Genomic DNA, 24,128 nt, shown 5'->3' with positions numbered 1-24,128 from the left:
AGAGATACCACCATATATTTTGAAATTCAAATGGGATTGTAAAAAGGGAATAACCATATACTCAAGGAGTTGAGTAGAATTTCAGTGTTAACATTTTTTAAGAAATGCTTAGAGGCCCGAATATAGTAAAAATACTTGAGTTTAATATATTTATTTTTTAATATATAAAAAAAAATACTAAAATAAATAACAATAATTTGATAGAAATAATCGGATTAATTAAAGTTTTACCCAATTAAATTTCAGAATATTACATACACCTTCATTAAGTTCGGAGGCATAGTATAGGACGTCAATATTTGTTATGAATTAATACTTAAATAACATTTTCTAAATCACTAATTCAGAATATTTCAAATTAATTATTCTCTTGATTTATGTTGGGAAACATTTAATTTTGTTAAATTAATAGAAATAGAACGTCCTCGGATTTAAAGCTGACAAAATTTGTGTATATATTATAAGCATGATTATAAAGCCTTATCAGATTTTGAACAATTTATTCGGCATATTGAGGGAATTAAAAAATAAATATATATCTATCGAGGTAATGCGATTATGTGAGATAATATAGAATATTTTTTGGTACTAAGGGATTAACAAAAAAATTAACTATTAAAAGAAAATATTTAAAATCGCTTAAAAGTCAGTTCTCGAGAAATAAAGATCCTGTCAAAGCCAAAAATTCATGATTTTATTACACATATTATAAAATATATCATATAACTTTGCAATATACAGAATTTTTAATAATATTATTTAAAATATCTGTCGGAATTGTAAATATATACATATGTGTGTACATACATTTTATATATATCTTATGGATATGAACCGAACGACAACGTGCCAAGAGGAGATCGAACGAAACTAGTAATACATATTTAAAAATCAAAAATTTTAAATTAACACATAATTCGTTTTACTATGGATTTATCGAATAAATTAGATTATTGCTATGTCGATTTATCCTACTACATATATGTTATGTCGATATATTCTACTACAATGGACTTAATGATGGATGGATTAATCATCGGAGTCAATCATATGAAAAATTCTCCATCATTTGATTAATTAACCTCAGTTAAAACCGGTCAGTTTTGAATGTGGACTGAAAACTTTCCTATATAACATTATCATTTTGCCTACAAATTCATATACGAGTAACAATTGTACAATTACGATTTAATAATTTTTATTATATTCCCGTTTACGGTTTTGAGATGATTTAAAAATCCCAAGCAAAATTTTAAAATTGTGGAACAGAATCTTTCGTAAAACACGTTTCAAGACTTAATTTCTCGATCAATTTGCAAAGTTGTTTTAAAAAGTTAATTTCGTAACCATAGCTTTTTATTAGCCATTTTTTGTTTTAATTCCTGTTTACTATTAAAAAACACAATGTTAATTTTTATAAGTACTTTGCTGCTATTTTTGTCTGGCAGATGAATTCCTTATTTGAATAACTTGCGTTTCAGAACGCATTCAGCTGTCAGTTGACAGTGGGATTTCATGCCAATTCGTTCCCAAAACAATGCGAATGTCAAGCATAAAACGAAGCAAGCGAATAACAATCGGTTTTCGGAAAATTTTCTGCTGCGACCGTCGACGTTGGGTGATGACCAATTCATTCGCAACTGTCGCACTGTACGGACATAAAATACGAACACGGAAACGGATACGCGGACCAATACATTCAGAATACATAATTTTTTTCTTTCTCTCAAGAGAAAGAAAATACTTTAGAAATAACTTTCTTTCGGGACGGACGAAGCAACAAAACGAAAACATATTTCAATTAGAAAAACCAACAAGTTTTTCATAAAAGAAAAGTGAATTTATGTTTTGAATGCGTGAGTGAGAAGTATGTGGTGATTCAGTAAAAAGTAGACTTTGCAAAGTGCAGAATAGGTGTGAAAAAAGTAGAAGTGGCTGCAGTGGTAGAAGTTGCAAAAGAAGAAGCAAAAAATCGAATTGTGGCAAAACGAAGCGAGTGTAGTGTTAATGCAGCAGATAAAACATATGTATGTAAAAGTTAAAACGCAAACCAGTTTTATTTAAACGGACTGATTTTCAAGCCAAACTCAACTAAACAATTTAGTAAAAACAATAACAAACAATCCAACGAACCGGCCGACCAACTCCACTTGATGCGACACCATCATTCATTTCAAATGGTAAATGAAAGTGCAATTCTATTGAAGGGAAATTCGAATACTGAAAATTAAAATTAAAATACAAAGCAGAAAACGTACATACATATATATATGTAATTAGCTTATTATAGCTGTTAAGTTCAACTCCAATTAGAATTGAATGCATACAAACATACATATGTACAAATCTATAAAGCTGTACAAATCAGTAAAGAGTTCGTAGGTGAAAAATGTAGGCATTACATAAACACAAATTTTAAGAATAATGACACATACACACACATCGTAAGCAGTTGCGCATTCATGCACGTATTATTATTACCACATATATTAACAATTAAGAATATCCAAAACTGTTCCCACAATTGTTATTGCAACAAAAAAAATGAGTGAGTTGGTGAAGAGGCCTGTCCAAAAAGGTCATAATTATTAATAGGAAGCGCAGAGATTTTGTTAGCTGTGCTATTGTTGTGGTTTAGTCTGATGAAGAATGCACATGTCCACATAACAAAATTAATATAAGAGATGCGCAATTTTTCACATAAACAAGTTGTATGTATGTAGTAAGCCGGAAAGGGGTGCAAGGGGACATAGTTAATTGAACGAAGCAGGTACACACCGCAAGCATATTCAGATTTACGGTAGAATTGAATGCAGTGCTAACCACAGAACTGAAAGCGGATATGTTGGAGACAAACAAAGCTTAAGTTTGACATCAGAGTTTTATGCTCAAGGACAGTCAACACTTTCAAGCGCTGCTTATACATATTACGACACGTTTTTAAAGTCCGAAAAAAATGAAAGCGGAAGAAAATTTCAGATAGCAGGTGGTTCAGATAGCTTTATATTATTTTCATACCGCAAACAAGTGCATGTGATTGAGGAGCGGCTGACGCAACCACGAACGCTCAAGTTGCGACGTGTGCAATAATCGTGAGCTTGGTTTACAAACAAGGATTACAACACTTTATTGTGGGCACGGTTTTTCTTTACTAAACGCCCACTTCTTAGGTTATGTCATTTGAAACGACAATTAAGTGAATAAACTTTCTTTGTAGAATGAGATGCAATTTGCTTGTAGTGCTTTAGAATGCAGAAAATTCAATATTTAAAGCTTGAAGCTGTAAACATGGCTGGAAGTTTTGTTTATACCTTATGTTTGTATTAGAATTGATATTTATGTATCTCCGAGGATGCGCTGAATATGTGCATTATTTTACTTATATAACATTAAAATTAAACTCCAAAGCCCCTTTCCGAACAACTTTAATATTGCTTTTACTTTTATTTGTAAAATATGGAGAAACGCTTTTGCTGAAAAATTCCAATAAGGGCAATTAATTTTAAAATTTTTGTGTATATATGCTTATAGTATGTACATATGTACGGTATCCTTTCAGGCATCTATTAAATGTAATTCTATTTCAATTTGTATCCTTGGTTTATTACTGGAATGCTTGTTAGAAGCTTCTTGTTTGTCAAAACTACGATATTGTTTATTTTTAATAAATTATATTTAAACTTTTACAACATTTTTAAGTCGTAAATATTTATATTCCAAAATCATTATTTTTGTTTTTCCTCGAATGCCGCACAGACTTATCGCTAAAACAATTTTTATTTATGTATGGTATGCATACCTACAAAAAATATTGAAGAGTTGCTGATAACGCGGTTAACAAAATGGCCTTTAGTTCTGCGTTCTTTTATGAAACTAGGACTTTTAGTATAAGTTCATGTAGAGTGCTGTGATTTAAAGAGACTAGACTAGACATATACGGAATATAGGCTACAGGCAGTTTTTCTTAAGTAAAGTTGGTTTTTATTTTTTTTTTCAAAGTTTTGTGCTGTTCATTTACTGCATTTAATTTTACCAACAAATTTACATTTAAAAATAATCCGGTTGAGCTCAATACTTTTTCTAGCCAGTTGCTAATTCGATTCACTACGTTTAATACTGCTAAAAGACATTAATGAAGTCGCTTGATCAAATCGCACCTTAATGTAAAACCCTTACAATAGCTTCCAAACTTGACATTTATTAGAAAATCTCAGAAGTGTATCACTATCTGGCCGAATTTGTTATCGAAAAATATGATGGTTTACATAAAGTTTAGTATATAGAAGGAAATTTTTAGTTGTGGTAATTATTGATACAGTAAATTTTGTATTCGTATATACATACATACTAAATATTAATATACATACATATGTAAAAAAAGTGGAATTAAGTATTAACACATATGTATTAGCACAGCAAAAACTGTGATTAAAAACATCAAGAAAAATTGAAAGCAGATGTTAATAACACACAGAGAAACTGATAAATAGAAGCACAAACAAAAGAGAAGGCAGACACAAGCCGGAGGAAAAACGAGTGCAAATGACGGCAAGTGGAACTAAGAAATAATTACAAAGATTTGTAGCGATTTTATTGCGTGCAAAAATAAAGAAATGCATATGTACATATGTATGTAAAATAAAGAGCATAAAAGTGGAAAGCAGTAGGTTGCCGGTGGTGCAGCCCAGCGCATGGCGTGTGTGGTAACTTCCGCAATGACGTTTGGAAAAATCAATATCAGCTGTCACTTGCACTGTTACCATAACTGTTACTGTAAGCAGGAATTAATGGAAAAATGCAGTTCAGAGTAATCATTAAGTCACTTGCATGCCAAACAAATAAAGTCATGCACATGTTTCTATACATATTATTATCCTATATATAATATAATAGAAATGTATACATGCATATTTATGTATGTACATATATACATGTGTATGTATATGCAAATGCTCATGTTTGCATAGCTCGAAGATAAAAAAGTGAGTGAATTTAGCGTTAAAAAACAATAAAGTGCATCCCTGACATACATATGTATGAGCGATTTTATATATGTACATATGTATGTATATGTTTAATAGAATGATATCACTGCATGCACATACATACATATGTACATTTGTAGCTTACTGCAGACAAATAGCACAAGAGTTTGATATACTTATATACACAAATATAGGTTTATGAGCTGCTAAAACAAATTAACAACAAATTCACAGATACATATGTATATACAGACGTAATATATATATATGCATATTCGTAAATAATGCACAGCTTTGGTGTAAAAGTAGCGAAACCCCATTGCAATTGTGCAAAAACGCTGAAATAGCGAAAACTCTCAGCCAATATGAAAAAAACAATGCTTGCACTTCACTTCTTTCCATTCTATTTGTTTTATTTCTTTTCTCTTTTGTATTTGTTTGTATATTTTGTCAAGTCTGCTAAACAATTTTGCACATACAACAATAAGTAAAATAAGTTAAAACACACAAAAATACTTAATGTCTGGTTTACTCACATCACGATGCGAAACGTTAAACGTTAATACTAGATGCAAACTGGCAGCAAGGAAAGGGGAAGAGATGAAATGATAATGGAGTCAAGTTGTAGGCGCCGCAAAGTGGTGCCAGTAAAAGTAATTTTGCACGAACAATGGCAGAATGAAACAGTTACAAGACAAATGTATATACATACATACATGTGTCAAATAAAAACGACAAGAATCGAGTTTGTAATTTGAGTTGCAATGCCATTCGCAAAGCCAACTCGAAGAATTAACGTACATTTTAAAATAGTTACATTGAGGTAAAAGTGATAAGATATACAAGTATGTATATGAGTATTTTGTCTAACTAATGTTATTTGAAAGCACGTAGAAGTAAGTAAGGAAGAGCTAAGTTCAGGTGCAATACTATATTCTCTCGCAATTCGAAAACAAACATGAAAACAAAGGTGTTGAAATATATCCAAGTGTCAGAAATACGCTTTAATAGGCCAATAATAAAGGTCTAAGTTCGGCTGTTAAATTCAACGTTACTGATGTTTTTTGTTATACATTTACTGAACTTTTAGAAGTTTTCAATATGAGGGTTATTTTATGAGGATTAAGTATGGTTATTATCCGAGTTTTCTTATAAGAAATAATGTTGTATAAGAGTTATTAGAATGGGTTATGGCCACTCAAAAAGTATTATCTAATAGTATTGAGTGTACATATACAAATTGTTGTTGCATATTTCCAAATTCTTGTATCGATTTAATTACAACTTTGGGAAATATTATTTCTATAATCAGAAAAAAAACGATCACTTCAGCTGCACTGAAGCTTTAACTCTAATATCCGATTTAAGAATATATCTGATAACAGTACCGGCCAACAATTTGCATTCAACGGAAAACGTTTTCCTAGTTCTTTCTAGCCACCTTGTTTGATATAAACGACCTCCAAGTCCAATAAAGGTTCCTATTAAGGAAAACATATTTTTTTTGACGATCTCTAACTTAATTTTGATCGGTCAGTTTGAATGGCATCTATATATGGTACATAGTGGTCCGTGTATGATAATTGGCAATATTCTTGACAAATAATTTCCATATAAGAACTTGATTTTGATCGGTAAGTTTGTGTGACAGCTATATGCTATGATGGTTCTATCCAAACAATTTCTTCAAAGATTGTAGCCTTGTCTTTGATAATAATTCGTACCGAATTTCGTAAAGATGTCTTGTCAAATAAAAAAGTCTTACAAAAACTTGATTTAATAGGGGTGTGGCCACTCTACTTACCGGCAATGCTTTAGTGTTCCTGAAACTGGAACAATTGATGAATATTTATTTGTGGAATGTACTGTATCTTAGGAAATAAAAAATGGGTCCACAATACTATGGCAAAATTATCGGACTTTTTCAGCTCAATTATGCAATCCAATTAAAATAATTTTCGAATAAGAGTCAGCGGGCTTAGCTCGGGTTGAAGTTGAAAATGTTCTGCCAACAATATTTAATCCTTTGAAACAAAACATGAATCCCATTTGACAATGGTCGACCAAATAGAAATGATGTCAGAAGAGGCGCTTGAAGAAATAATAAAAGATTTACGCAATTATAGGCTGAAGTACACTCGGAAAACCTCGAAATTACACACCACGGAAGACTTAATGCACGTTCTATTGGTTTCGCCGAACCCTCGCATAACCACAAAATCTAAAAGTACCTCGAAGTGCTCTAAAAATACAATTATATATGCATATATGTGAATGTGAATATTACAAAAAATGTGAAGGAAGAAGGTTTTATAAAAAAGATATTTCGGTTATAAAAAAAAAAAAAACGAAGAATAACACCTAACATGTGTTACTATTTTATATTTGTCATATACAATATTTTACTTTTAAAAAATTGAGAAAAACAAGAATATTATCGAGATTAATTTATAAAGTTTTTGCTAATAATAATTAATTTTATAAATAATATTACAACTAAATTTTATTATATCTTTCGAAGTTAATAACAAAGCGCCGGCAGATTGGCCATTTCTCCCACTGTGCGTCAATATTATTGTGCAAAGTAAGACCATAGCTCAATTTGCAATTAGAACACTGCAATTCATATATTATATTTCCATTGGGTTAAACATTTTGCACTTTTACTCTGCATAAAAAGAGTAAAAATAAAACATTATCGAAAGCTGATAAACATAGGTACTTAAATATGTATGTGTTGTTATACGGGTATATACTCGTTTGCATAAGTATGTGTGTACAATATATTTGTTTACGTTTTGTTTTTTGTTTTTGTTCTTTGTATAATTGTTTATGGCAACTGTGCAGTCAAAATGTGGTAGCAGGAGGTTGCTAACATGCACACAAATATCTAATGAATAAAAATATTTCTATATATAATCTTATATATGCACATACTCCTATAAGTACTATGTACTGCAACAAACCCTTAAATAAAGGCAGTTAGATATTATAAAGCTAGCTATTAACTTTCAGCAGAAGAAGCAAAGCAGCTCAGCCAAGCAAATTTTGCAATCAACAAAATAAATGCGCCTCCCCAAAAACACTCATGACATACTATATGCATACTTTCATAGGTACACATGTATATATTTGTGTGCCCAAAATGCGAATTCAGACAAAAATATAAAAATCGATAAAGTACACTGTGCTTCTTCGCTGCAAACGCTTGGGGCACTCAACCAGTTTTGCAATGCCGGTTAAAAATGGATGAGCAAATATAATACAAACGTGCATATATAGCACAAAATTTTATTTAATACTCCTATACATATATATACTATAAGATATATACTTATGTATGTACATACTTGGATTTTATATAAACAAAATGTGATAGCGTGAGCACAGCGAAAACTCACCGTATCATTTTAGCTGAATAAGTACAAAAAATTTATAAATAATATAATAAAAGTAAGTGGATAACAAAAAAGAGTTGCCAAAATTTTAGACAACTTATTAACCCACTTTTTCACAGTTAATTTATTGCCATCGTCAATATTTGAGAGTTCTGTTTATTATTCGCACTAGTAGTATTGATTAAAGCGAAAATTTTCGACACCAATTTACAAGCGTTTGCAACTAACACGAAATGCCTCGCAATAATGCCGATGAGTCATGGAAATAAATTTTTGGCAACAAAAAAAAATTTTAAATAAATCAAAAATGGTTAAAGACAGCGCGCACACATATTTCTTTCTATTGAGTGGACAAAGTGGATATAAAAGAAAAATAAAAGTACTCGACGAAGAAAGAAATGAAAAAAACTGTTGACACAGAAAGAAAATAAAGAAGGAAAGCAAAAGTAATGTTGACTCAAATATATTAAGGTGAAATAAAAAACTAATTTAATGCTAATTTAAATAACAAAACGTTGCCGTGTTAGGCTAGTTTATATGACTTTATTTTGGGCTTAAGAGCCATTGGTGACGAATAACGACATGGAACTGCCTTGTCAGCGTTTCTGGAAGTGTAAATTTAATGCTACACCTTTATTCAAAAAATGCTAATAAATATGTATGTATATATACACACACAGCTGCGCAAAAAATAAAAGCAATCACATGCAATATTTTCAAATGTGTGTATATTTTACTCGTGTTCTTTTTTTTAACATAGTGATACGCGAATTTGGCTAAATAAGTTTTCAAAATGAACTTTTCCAAAATGAAACTAGTTCGATTATAAACATTTGGGACACACATATCTACACATATATATTGCGTTCACAGAGAATCGTCCACCGAATATTTTTCCTTCCTTTACTATGTGCCTTTAGAGACCGATATCGAACCACTATAGCATATAGCTGCCATACAGACTGAACGATCAAAAATTAGTTCTTATATGGAAACTTTTTAATTGACAAGATATCTTAATGAAATTTCGTATGGCTTATTTTCTAAAGTAACGGTACAATATTCAAACAAATTTTTCAGATTGGACAACTATAGCATATAGCTGCGGATCGAACAGACCAATCAAAATTAAGATGTTGGTGGAAACTTTATTGTTTGTGTGGGGGTATTATAGAGGTTAAAGTTTTTTCTTCTTTATTATTAAATGAGAAATATATGAAAAAATTAACAATGTATGTATATAACAATATACTGTTATTACTATTATTATTTTTTCCACTCACATGATGCTATGAATTTTTTCATAAATGTATATCATGCTTTAAGCATAGCATCAATAATAGCAATAAAGAAATATTACAACCAACTATCAACCACTTAATCAAGTGAATCGAGTGGGCAATTCGTAAACGTAACCGACAGAATTTGCAAATGTTTCAATCTCAATTGACGACTGACGATGATTCTACTTACATGCCATATGTTGATTGCCCTCTTACATATGTATGTACGCATGTGTGACCCCGTAAATATAAATGTCTTTAAACACTTCACTTCTTTTCTCTAGTTATTTTCTGTATGTATGAGTTTTTTTATATGAGGGAATTATTTATTGCTTTATTGCCACCGTTGTGGTTGCTTCAAGTGTGCTTACTCTGCGTGCCATTGGCTCGTGAATCTCTTGAAACTTCATGCCGATAGACTTCATCGAGTGCGTTGGTGTTGAGTTGAGAAGTGAACCACTCGATGAGCACTTGGCAAACTATTGCTGTTGTCATGTTTTCATTTGTTTTAGCAAAGAAGAGTAATTATTTAAATAAGCATTTTTTGAAATATTTCATCCAAAACACATGAGCACATATAGTTTTTTTTAAATAGCGCGTTTTGTTCAGGGTTTCAAATTTTTTAGTTAAACAATTTAGAGTTAAAAATTATTGTAAATCTAGATTTTTTTAATCCCGGTGTTGGGATTAAAAATTAAATTTTTAATTCTTAATCCAAGACGTTTGGGTTAAAAATTGAAAATTTAATTTTTTTAATTCGAATAAGGTACGTTAACGCGAAGAAATCTAAATTATTTGCATGGCACTAATTTTTTTTCTGTTTGGTAATCCCAAATACGCTATTGAGAAACAAAAAATTAATTCAATTTAAATACACTCGGTTCTTTGCATCTTGTTGAAGCCATGTGAGTATATTCCAGGCCTACCTTGAGTGTATTCAACATCTGATCTTTCGCCGAAAGCTTCCACTTATTAAATAGATTTCAAAACAAATAAGAAAGCGCTAAGTTCGGGTCTAACCGAACATTTTATACTCTCGCAAGGTAATACGGGTTTTTCGTATATATTTTAATTAAAAGTAGGAAGTATTGCATCCATTATTTACAATCACAGGCAAGAAGATACACTAAAAAGAGACTCTTTCTGAATTTCACGGATTAATAGATGCGGTGTAAATTCAACCGAAAGCTCGAAAATATGTATATTATTGTAGGTATATGGGGGTTAATGAAAGTACTGACCCGATTTTGCTTACTTTTAGCACAACGGCATGCTGTCGTCACATATGTAAATGTTCTCCCCGAATTTCAATACTATACCTCACAGATTGACAGATATGTTCGTGAAAAAATTAGCTACATGCACTGGGGTCCACATATTTTCTGTCTGGTTCCTTGAAAAGTTAAAGTCCGTTTTCGACAATTGTTTTTTTACTCTGATAACTTCATTGATGTTTGATATGTGTACTGCAAAGTGAAAGGATCAAATGGATCTTTAAAGTTTGTTATGTGGGAAGGAGGCGTGATTGTCATCTGAATTCGCCCATTTTCACAGTCTGAAATAGGGATGATCAGGCAACCGCACACACCAAATTAGGTTAAAATTGGCTGCTTAACCATCCTGAGGTATAGCATTTCACCTTAATTTGGGTGGCGCAACGCTCATTGTCCAATCTAGGCTCTACCTTACCACCTTGTTTGTGAAATTTGAGGTTTGTGGCGCGTTTATTCAGTGTGTTATCGCACTTTTAATAGTTTTCAACATAACCGTTTTATGTGGAGTGGGCGTGGTTCTTACATAATTTTACCTCTTTTCGGAGTATATGGAGAGGAGCTAAACAAGTTCTTTTCAGCAATTTTGGAAAATTTAACTTTAGCGGTTTGGAAGATAGAAGGAAGATATCAAACCATTTAGTGGGCGGGGTCACACCTACTTTTAAAAAAATTTTAACTAGCAGGTGTCCCTCGTTGCTGCAATTTCTTGTACCAAATTCGAGTTATATATCTTTATAGATTTTTGTGTAATGGCGTTTTGTGGGCGTGGCAAGAGTGAACAAAAATATTATACTCTGTAGCAGCATGTTGTGAGAGTATAAAATAGGAATTGGAAACGAACAATGCCAACAAAGTTTCGATTTCAATTCAGTGAAGAAGTTCAAAGCCGCTGATTTACACACGCGCAGATCTTAAGTTTGTTATGTCGGCTTTTTTGAAATTTACAAGGTATTAGTTAGATGTCAAATTATTTTATTGTGGCTCTTTACATCACAATTGTCGAAATTAATTGCTAATTCATATTATCAAGTGGTCACTATTACCTTACAATAGAAAGAAAATAGAGCTCTCTACGATTCACCATTTATATGCTCGGCATCTTTGAGTGCTGCTGTTTTAGAATATATACTTTACTATGAATTACTATATTATGACTAAGTCATAAAATTGCAACTATAACGTCTTAACCTATACTATAACAGTTCTTCAGTACAAATCGTGTTCTATCAAGCAAGCTATTTGAATTTTTATGTAAGAATGGCCCCTTAAAGTTTAATAAAAGCTTGTGGCACATTTCGTATTGGCTATCCAACCAACGAATAGATTCTGCTCAAGTTGCTTCGACTATTATAATTCACGGTAGTTAAGTTGCTTAGAGCCAAAACAAATTTGATAGAAAAACCCAAACTTAACATAAACACTGTTAATAAGTATAATTTAATAATAAGATAGAAATAGAGATGCGACAGTTTCGACCCGTTACTTTTTTTTTAGTGTGTTTGACAGAAAAATAGTTTTGTTTGTGACGTCATGAACGAAATAGAGATATTTTTGTTTACAATTACTTACGCAGTTTGACAGTTCGTTTCGCTTAAGACCTAGCGGGTCGCCGTTTTATCTCTATCATTTTGATTGTATGTTTGTGAAATATTTACAGTTCTTGTTATCATAGCTGGAATCCACTGAACTTTTAAAGCGCTTGAGTGGAGTACTTTTAATAAGAAATAGTTGTATAAAAACAGATGCCGTGGCAGTACTATCAATAAGCATAGTATACAATTACAGATATTTAATTTCATTTACACGTTATTTGTTTGCTCATTTTGTTAGCTGGCCATTTAATGAAATTCCGAAAATTCAGCTGTTCAATTTATGTTTGTTCATCAATTAACAAAGTTATTAGATTTCAGACGATACATGCGTTATTTCGCAGCTGTGAAATATAGCAAAGCACTCTTTCCTTCATATGTACATTTACTGATATATATCTTAACAAATATGTGTCTATATATAAGTGCGGTATGGAATAAACACTTTCTACTATCTGCGCTATTGGACGTATTATATACAAATCAACTCAAATTTAAGTAGGACTCAGAATTAAGTAGAAAAAATAATTCGTTATCAACTTATATTCGGTCTACTTAGTGTAGACTCATAACTCATCGTTATAGTATTATCTAAAAAGCATATATTGAAAGCTTTTACATTATAATTAAAGGGCGTATAGTTAAAACGAAGAACTATACATAATTTAGATCTTTCAGAAATTGCAACTCTCAAAGCATTTTACAAATTCAAAAAATTTAACCAATTATAATAGTACATAAATGCAAGATAGAGAGGAGTGTCAAACCAATAAATTTTCATTTAAAGTACAAAAAGCACATCCCACATAAGTTTTCGAACAAATTTTCCATTGATACACATGTAGTAGTATAAATAAAAAATAATATGCAGCCAATAACAAATACATTACTATACTATATATTAAAATTTATTTAATATACTTTAAAGCATTTGTATATACCCACACATTTATGATAGGATAAAATTTTCTTAAATTTTCCACGCTCGAAGTTTTCCATGTTTATCATTAATTCGAAGACCTTCCACTTATCGAATAGATACGAATTTATTTGTTTTATGGTTGCGTACATCATTTCGTTTCTGATTGGCGTCTCATTTAGGCATGTCGAAACGAATTCGTAGAATTGTGATTAATAAATTTGTATAAACCTATGTATTTACATATATACAAACAACAAAACTGGTTTCGTTGAAAGAAAAGAAAAATATTTGTCATACAAACTATAAAACTGTTATCGTCAAAAGAACACGTCATTTTGAGAAAGACTGACCTTAAGCGACCAGTTTATGTGACAACCTTTTTTTGGATAACTTATATTTGTTTTGATACCTTGTTGTATTATTGATGAGGTGTGAAAATGACAGAGAGGCACGAAAATAACCTACTAATAATTGGACACACTGAGACCAGTTTTTTTTTTGGCTCTTATGTTACAAATAACGTTGGCGCAAAGAATTGTTTGTGTAGAAGATATTATTTTGATATTTGATTGCGACCTTCATAGAGAAAAGTTTAATACTTTGAAAACGTTAATGACGAAGTTGATTCAAATTGGATTGCTGCAATAATCTTTCAAATATGTTGGTGGTATCTATCCTTAAAATAGCATAAAAAATCAATTTTAAAGCGTTATAAATAGATAATATAAGCAATTAATACTAATTGGTATCAAAGTTTATATGAAGTAGTTTTGCACTTAAAAAACTTATTCAGGCTTCGAAAATATTACAATATTACAAAATTAACAAAATGGCGGCCTCAAGAAGATTTTTGGGAAAAAATCAGCAGTTAATTGGTCTAAAAAATCGAAATTTTTGAAAAAAAAATCCTTCGATTAGGCCCGAGCTTATTATGTATTCTAAAAGCTGTATAAATTTCAATAAAATCTACCGAGCGGTTTTTAAGTTACAGTTGTCAACGGTTCAAAAACCATAGTTTTGAGAAAAACGCATTTAAAGTTTCACACTAGAGCACCCGAGCGCTTTGAAGTGCCCGAGCGAGCTTTGTTATTTGTCAAATAACTCAAAAAGCAATTATCGGATCAACTTAAAATTTTCAGAGAATATTTTCAAGATATTACACTTAACGAAAAATTCTGACAACCCCTAACCCCTTAAATAAAAATTTTATTTTTCACAAAAAAATTGAATACCCACCAACTTTATCGCCTGATGTAATTGCAACGAATGGCATGTGTAAATAAAGTCAAAAGCGTTTAAGAATTTGTGAATACTTTTTATTTTATTTAAATCCAATATGAAAATCGGTTAATACTTATCTTTTCACAAGATCAAGTGCATTTCTGAAGTGTTAAAGTATTGAATTTTGCAAAAATCGTGTTAAAAATTTTAAAACGAGGTTGAAGTGTGCAGTGCGTGAGCAAAAATATAGACAAAATTGGTGATATGAATGCTATGAAAAATATTAAAGTTTAAAAAAATGTCGCACATCCTTGCCAAACTAAAGACGGTTAAAATATACATTTCTCGAGATTTCCCTAAAATGGTGATATAAAAAGCTTTAGGTTATCTTTCGCAACGCGGAGGTTAGTCAAGATTCAAAAACTCGTTCTAAATATTGTAAAATGGATGATTTCGTAAAATAAATCAAATTACTTTTAATTTAAGGTAAGGTTCAAATACCTAGTAAAAGTTAATTATATTCTAAGTCAAAAAGTTTGAAATTAGGATGTTTTTTATAAGTACATATAGTAAATTGTGTTTTCAATATAATTCAGTTTTCAAAAAAATCTACAATGTTACTAAAATCACAAACGTATGTTACAGTACTTGTATATACGGCAGATATCGTTGGTAGTACTATAGAGAAGATCAACGAACCATTAGAAGAAGGAAACTCAAATGCAAAGTGCTCAAGCGTATACGTATCCTATTGATGGCTACGAACATGAAATTCGATTAATAATATATAAAAAATTTTATAAGTGTGCAGTACTGTAACATTTCATTCAAAATACGCTACTTAGGACTAATTTTTGGACAGGAAGCATTCATGAAAACTAAACTTAGATGCTAGGGTGAAGAAAGCAGCAAAGTGAAAAACCAAAATCGCCTTCCGTTCAGACCACTGCAATCTCTTCCAAGCGGAGATCACAGCAATCAAAGAAAGCCTTGTTGTCAGAACAGTTTGCTCACGCTCCTTGTCGTTATATATACGGATAGCCAAGCGGCTTTGGATCTAACATCCCATTTCACGATAAGCCTGCAATGGATTCCAGGGCATAGTGATATCGCTAGCAACTGTGAAGCAGATAAACTAGCCAGAACAGGCACCACCCTATAATTAGATTCCGAAAAAAGGGACTATATATGACACTGGCCATTTGTAAATATTTAATCGACGAATATGTTAAAAATTTAGCTGAGTCTCAATGGAGTCAATCCCTGCTTTACTAAATAATCAGATCAACACGGCATTAATGGAAGATGGGTCGCACATGCCGACTATCAAAATTTAAAAGGAACGACATAAGAACTCCAGTAGGAGTGCTAACAGGACACTGTCTAATTGGCAAACATGAAAGTAGACTAAGGGAATATTAGTCCCGCCGATATCACAATGGGCCTCCTATAGGCCTAGGTGCGTCATCAGATAGCCACTCTACCTACCTACTTACCTATGGTATTTTATAGGTTTTCTATTAATAAGGTTTTGTGGGCGTTGCAGTTGTCCGATTACGCCAAGTAACACGTGTACAATGTTTCCTAACAATGTCTTAATTTTACAGATTGCACGGACATATGGACGGACATACACTTATCCGGGTTTCAACTCGTCTCGACATCCTGATCATTTATATAAATATGGTATATGTAACCTTATATCTAACTCGATTATTTTGAGGTGATACAAACAACCGTTATGCGAAAAAAACATGTTGGAAGAGTATAAAAACGTTCACTTCGGCTGCCCCGAAGCTATAATACCCTTCACAGGTCCAGTTTTTATAGCATAAAGCTTTTATAAATAAAGTATGCTAAAATTTGGGAAAACACCTTATAAAAATAAGACAGTTTTTCATACAAGGCCTTGAATTTGATCGGTCAGATTATATGGCTGTTATATGCAATATTTATCCGATATCGACAGTTGCCACAATTGAGCAGCTTTTTAACGCGAAACGGAAGTGTGCAAAATTTTAGATCGAATCGACTCCGCTCGTCAACGTGACGTTTACATATTTAATTTATAGAGTCTCCAACGTTTCCTTGTGAGTGTTACAAACTTCGTGACAAACTTAACATATCAAGATCAAATTCGACACGGAGCATTGTTAGTAAACTGTTCGAATTGTAAACAAACAGCTGCTAAACACACACAAATTGACATATGGAGATCAAACTTCAGTCCCGGTCAAATTTGATCATATTTGTAAAAACATTAAAACCGAACGACTGAAAAAAAGGTCCTTATCCATTACAGTTTCGAGGATTGTAATTAGTGGAGGTTTTACTTTTTACTTGTCTTTAAGCGGTTAGATTGTAAAATTTTCTATAAACCGAAGGTTCTGAATATATAAAAATGTTTACCTGTTCAATCAGTTATAGTGTTGACGTAAAAAAATTTAAATAGGGCAGTAATGGTACTCGGAGATTATCACACTTATCAACTTAAAACTTTCACTGGTGCTTCAGAATAGCTTAAAAGCAAGAAATTTGATTCCATCTTTTCTTAGAAGAATTAGTCGAGGTGTGTTTTTTATGCCATTCCTTGGTATTATCTTTTTCGTTCTTCTTCCAGATTCATCCCTTCTTTCAGTCTTTTTGAACACACGATCACTTTCTGAATTATTTCAAGAATACACATTTTCTTGCTTGTTTTAGTTAACATCATCAATAGCGATTCACTCGTTTATTTTGACGATGTAATCAAGTGCATTCTTGATTAATTAAATGGCTATGGTTTTATGTTTCACTTACATAGTTAGGTACGAACAAATAGTTCAAGTACTCTAAATTTCAGTTTAGCAAAAATAGATAGTAGCTCACTTCAACGTTTATTTGACCTTTGTTTATTAACATAACCTCACTATTTTACTATTTAACTTTAAATTAGCGCTATGGTATACTATACGGTCAACGTTCAAATTTATCGCATAAAATTTATATGTTTATTAGTATAAGTAGCACACCGTGTTATGGGGGTTCTATATATTTAATTTACCCACTAAATAAACTCTTCAACATGTTTTAAATTCCGCAACGCTTCATTGAACAATATTTATACACCTACTTACATTTGTTTATTACATTAAATAAATACGTATGCAAGTATGCCTACCTACCTATGTTAGAACCTTTTTGAGCAAACTATCAAACTAAGCAAACTATACAAATAGTAAGCTAATACTCCACCCTCACAGTCAAACGTGAGCTATTGAGTTACAACATTTAGAAAAACAAAAACTATAAAAAAACATCATTAGTTTCGATTACATTCGACTGATGGCAAGTGCACTTCAGGGCTTGTACAATTGGTGGAGCAAAACACATTTTTCAATTTGTTAAACAAATTGACAAAAATTTAAATTTCGATTTCGAAGTAGAGCCAATAAAGACGTACTAATAATATGACATGTTTGCACTGATACCGTGACGCGTGCCCCTACCGTCCTTCATCTGTCGATGAATATGGGTCTCTATTATTGTTGTTCGTTTGGTTGATAAACACACCCATATAAGTGTGGCTGGGAGTATTGTTTTAGCAATAAAAATGAGTATTGAATTTACTGACGTCTATTACTACACTAACACTTAACATGTGCTTATACTATTATATGTAAGTAAGTATATACGAGTATATGAAATATTCATGTACTTCGAAATCAGTCAAAAGTCAATCGAAATGAAATACTGATAGTGAGTAGCAGAAAATGCTGTCGGTAATAAAAGAAGCAAAAGTGAAATTGCTTCCGATAACATATATAACGGCACAAGTCACATCATATAATATGAATTGATGACGAATTCAAATCAGTTTATTATAAACAGACCTTGAGTGAAATTTATTTCGTACAGACAAACATCTAATATACATAAAGCTGAATATCGAGTATTTTATAGCGTCATTATCTATTTTCATAAGTAATACCGATTTTTAAATGATAAAAGATAATTCACTTGGAAGGAGAAAATGGTGAAAATAAAGTCAGGCATGTGGCGCCAGAGTCTAACTATCACGGAAAATCGTGTAGTGCTCTTCAATTAAATTACATTTTCGAAGGGTGTAATCAATGTGAAAGGCAGCTTTTCAATATCGTCAAAAATATGCAAGTAATTCTATTAACGTAAGTGCTTCGGTGAATTTTAGGACATGATAGATCTGCTTTTGTTATTTATTGTTATCAACAACGACTATCAGAGGGCCGTTTGATGCAAACCATTCATATTTGTGCAATTACTCGCGAATATCAACAATCTGCCAGATATTTACTTGACCAAATATCTCTTGATCAGAGGAAAAAGTTCTTAATACTGAAGAACATATGGCTCTGGATAAATGGATGCAACCCAGATTTTTATACCTTGAACATTCTATATTCAGTTTGCCACGAAGTTTGTAACACCCAGAAGGAAACGTCGAAAATCCTGTAAAATATATACATATATAAATGATTAGCGTGACGAGCTGAGACGATTTAACCATATCGGTTTGTCCGTCCGTTTGTATGTATATACGCAAATTAGTCCATCAGATGTTGAGATATCGATCTGAAAGTTTGCACACGTCTTTCTTCCCCAAGAAGCTACTCATTTGTGGCAACCGCCGAACATGAATATTAATGATGGCTTTAAAATATTTTAAACTTTTATTTTGATGTATTTTTTGCGGGTTTTCTTTTGTAAATTAAAAAAACAATTTTGATTGTATATTATTTTATCCTTTTTTAATTATTGTTTTTTCGAGATCAATTTATTCAATTTCCAGATTGATAGACCGTTTATAATTCAGCAGCCATTTATAACTCAATAGTGAATTAAACTTATAAAGACTGCCATTTATTTGGTTGCTTATCAATTGCGCATTTCTGGGTATTGGTATATGTACGTTAGTATGTGTATTTGTATGTATAGGCGTATGTATATGTGTATATAATTCAGATATTACTACAAAATTAAACATCATTTATATATGGCCCCGTCAGAATAACGTTGCCAGGATCATATTACATACATATGTATATAATTCAACTTTACTTAGCATCAGTGTACTTCATGGAGTGCCTGTGAGAAATTACTTTCAAAACTATGTTACTCTTATATTATTAATCCACAAAAGATTTGTGGAGGATTCGAAACTATTTTTTTTTTGTGGTTAAAAGTCAGTTTTTCAGATAATAAAATATCAGAACAGGTTCATACCAGTACATATTTTGACGAGAAGAGAAGAAAGATGTAATACTAGTAATACTGGAACCGAAACTTAATTGAACATTGTTCTAATTTAGTTAGATTAGAGGTTTAGTTTAAATCGTTTAGATTTAAAATTTGGGTATTTAATTTGTTACCGAAAAACCAATAGTTCATCAAAACACGAGCAATGATTGTGTAGCAACGGCTTTAGGTGAACCGCTACGGCTCTAGCTAAGAGCTTTTGTGGAGTACTCCAATATCGGACAAATGTACCACATTGACAAATATTGTATGGTGGGAAATTAGCACATAACAGACAACACAACACTCTTCATAAAACTATATCTAACAGTTAATCTCATAATCTACTCAATGCGCATCTAGCTTCCGCCATACATTTGTCTATAAGTATAAAGCGTTAGAAAATATTCCTCATTTCGATTGCTCAATTCATTTCAGTACGATTGCATTGTTATCTGCTTCCTCCAATTTAGTTTTGCTATTAATTAATTAGTTGTAACTACGGTTTGAACTTTTTCTACTATTTATCAATTTATCAGCGTGCGGTCAATTATTGTAACGGCTGTTGTTAGAATCAGCATTTGAGCATTAAAAACATTCATACGAAATATATTTGTACATAAATGAATGTGTGTATGTCTGTATGTGTGGTACTTCTGGACGATGCTAATTAAATTTCAAATCGCGGTGCATTCCAACATGCTTCGAGCGTGTCTTGAAATACCTAATTTGTGGCGAGAACAAATTTCAGACATTCAATTGTTAAATTGTTTTTGTTTTTGCTGCCTTTATTGCCCGTTTTATGACAAGCGTAGTACTCGCAACACTGTGTTTGCCATATTTTTTCAAGCTACGATTATTTCTTAATATTTTACAAACATAAAAATATTTATTAGGCAATTTTTTTGCCATTGTGCTTTTGAAATCAGCTTTAGCGTGTTTGTGGTGTCTGGGTGTGGCGCGCATGCGAATTGCTTTCATAGCACGTTTGCGCCATCTTTGGCAATGAAAGAAAGAAAAAAAAAACAACACAACAGCAATAAAGACAATAAATGCTGTAAAGTGAAGGTTTATGATTGAAAAGCATTTATGCACATACATATGGCTTTAGCCCATCGGCGGCGTCAACAAATTTATATACTGCCAGTATGTTCACTGCCGCTAGACATTGTGTGGTTTTAAGTTTTTGAAGGTCCCAAATGAACCGTTGCGTACGCATTTTGTTGTAAGAGATGATCTAACGCCAATAAATCAATATATGTCTTTACATAATTCACGCTCATCTGTATTGAAGTCGCGAACTCCAATTTGTCTCCCATTTTTGGCCACGAATTTTTCTGCTACTTTATAATATTTTATGGGTTCGGTCATTTATGAATTTTTAAGCTATCGACACGCATGCGTGGAATTAACGTATTTTCAAGCCTTGCTGAAGCGTAAATTTCTGCTGCTGATAAAAATTTTGCATTCACGCCTTTGAGTATTTCATATGTAAAATCTATAAATCACTGATCTGATCTGATTTAGATTGTTAAATAGTTGTGACAGCTTGGAGCTGCAAATATTTTCTCTATTCAGGCTTAAAGCTCATTTCGGTGGCACACGTACTTCTCATGTATGTACACGTATATATGTATGTATGTAAAACTTGTTGATAGGAGTTATTTTAAAAATCAGATACAACTGAGGATGGGAAAATTATATATAAAATCAGCTCAAAGAAGTCACATACATAAAGAGTTTGTACTAAAATTAAAATTATGAACTTCTTGGATGAATCTATGTTCCTTGGCTTACGAATGTAAATAAGAATAACATACTCGTAACTGGTTACACCGAATATATTTGTGAAATGAAAGCAATTTTCAACAGTATGAATGTGAAAACTGTCTATGTTTCTCTTGTTTAAATTAAGTCTCTTCCTAAGGCTCATCAGAATAAGAACAAAATCTTCGATGAGTTGGAAAAAATTTTGGGGAAGGATTCTATGTGTAATCTTTAACTTTATGCACTCAATTTAAATCGTTTTAATGTTCTTAATGACAATTAATAAGTGATAGTGTCTAGATATGTGACCCTAATCCGTTATTGGTTTCAACTTACACCTCTATTATAAAGGGTGTTTTGTTTTAGAGGTATAGAACTTTAAATTACAATAAAACAACCATGGATTATTCGATTGACAGGAATTTTATGTATCCTAAAGATAATCTTGTGGCATTACTTTTGAAATATGATTTCTGGCATGTGACTGCCAAGGCTGGCTCGGATGTAGTCCAATCTGGACGTCCAATTTTCGATGACTTTTTCCAACATTTGTGGCCGTTTATCGGCAATAACACGGCGAATATTGTATTCCAAATGGTTAAACGTTTGTGGCTTATTCGCATAGACCAATGACCCACAGAAAGTAGTTTAGCGGTGTTAAATCACAGGAAGCCAATTCACAGGCCAAAAACGTGAAATTAGGCGGTCGCCAAACGTGTCTTTCAATAAATCGATTGTGGCACGAGCTGTGGGACATGTTGCGCCGTCTTGTTGGAACCACAGCTCTTGGACATCATAGTTGTTCAATTCAGGAATGAAAAAGTTAGTAATCATGGCTCTATACCGTTCACCATTGACTGTAACGTTCTGGCCATTATCGTTTTTGAAGAAGTACGAACCAATGATTCCACCAGCCCATAAAGCGCACCAAACAGTCAGTTTTTCTGGATGTAACGGTGTTTCGACATACACTTGAGGATTAGCTTCAATCCAAATGCGGCAGTTTTGTTTGTTGACGTAGCCATTCAACCAGAAGTGCGCTTCATCGCTAAAAAAAAAATTGTCGACGATAAAATGAACCATTTTCGAAATAAAATTGCACTATTTGCAAGCGATGTTCAGGCGTAAGTCTATTCATGATGAATTGCCAAACCAAACTGAGAATAAATCACTTGACAGCTGTTAAATCGGTCGCCATATTGAACAGTAATGCCAACTTAAAGATCTATACCTCGAAAAAAACACCCGTTAGATGGTACTGGCGTATAGCTGCTGGTCTACTAACCATGGCTACTACATTTGCTTTTTGTATATTCCATACGTCTACTCAGTACACTTAGAAACGTAAACAAACAAAGAAATACTTATTATATAATATTCAATATCGTATTAAAGGACTAGAATAAATTATCATAAAATTCCTGAGAAATTTATTCCACACTCCTAGAAGTATTATATCAATAAAATCTGCAGTATAAAACTTGCACACTCGGAACAAACGAGATCACGTAAAAATCTACTGTACAAATACACTGTCGCATTCATAGAATATTTCTACATGTTTGTACTATTTATACCCCTTACAACTTTATCCATCCATCAGTTCATTATGCTACCAAAGCCGCCTATGTAATAAGTATACACACACCACTTTGGTCTACACATTTTGTGCCATTAGTAATGGAGCGGCGTAACTCGCTCGTAGCCACACTTGTACCGCGCAATTTTCACTTGCTCCCCATTAAAGCCGACATCATCACCAACATCTTTGGTCTGCCCACATTGGAGCGCACGATCATTTGTCATATTAATTGTAGCGGCAACTACTTTGCGCTGTTGTGGCGTTGCCAGCCACTTGTGCCCAATGTGATTCATCAACTTAATATTCAATTCGCGGTGGCAATTATATGATTACTTTTTATGCTAATTCATATTCGAGGTCAATGTGTAAGAATTTAACGCTATGTGGCGACTTACTGTATGCTAGAAGCATAAAATGGGCCATGTGTGGCATTGAAACACTGAATAAAGAATAAATTGCAAATTATTAATATGTTTTTATAGTTTCACAAATTTAAATATTGTTTTGCAAATTGTTTGTATGTATTTGTAAATCAACTCAAATAAACATCAGTTAACACTTTCAATGCAAAATTAATAAAAAAAAGGCGCAAACCGATATTTGTTAGTATTTCAGTGTGAAAAGTAAATATTGCACCAGCTTTATTATTTGTATAAGAAGAGATATTTTCTAAGAAAAATTAAGAGCAAAATTTCAGAAATTTATTTATTGTTATAGCGTTGTGAGCGGAGACTGATTAGGAAAATTATGTTAGAAACAATAGCTACATAAATTATCTTCCATTCGTCAAGCGTTAGAGAGTAGCGAAACAAACATACTATACCGGTTGATCAAATAGAATAGAAGCACTTAAG

General features: G+C 32.2%; 1 protein-coding gene across 2 annotated transcripts in view; it reads left to right on the top strand.

The window, feature by feature from the left end:
- Positions 1-1,610: 1,610 nt before the first annotated feature.
- Positions 1,611-24,128, top strand: part of LOC106618487 (uncharacterized) — an 86,403-nt gene continuing 63,885 nt past the window's right edge. The window contains exon 1 of one of the 2 annotated variants that reach the window (XR_001330755.3): positions 1,611-2,180. The gene's annotated coding sequence lies outside the window, so the exon portion shown is untranslated. The remainder of the gene's footprint in view (positions 2,181-24,128) is intronic. The other variant, XM_014236270.3, reaches the window with a different exon arrangement.

The sequence above is a fragment of the Bactrocera oleae genome, chromosome 6, assembly GCF_042242935.1.
Source record: "Bactrocera oleae isolate idBacOlea1 chromosome 6, idBacOlea1, whole genome shotgun sequence".
Lineage (NCBI taxonomy): Eukaryota > Metazoa > Arthropoda > Insecta > Diptera > Tephritidae > Bactrocera > Bactrocera oleae.
This window is presented reverse-complemented; position numbering and strand designations above follow the sequence as displayed.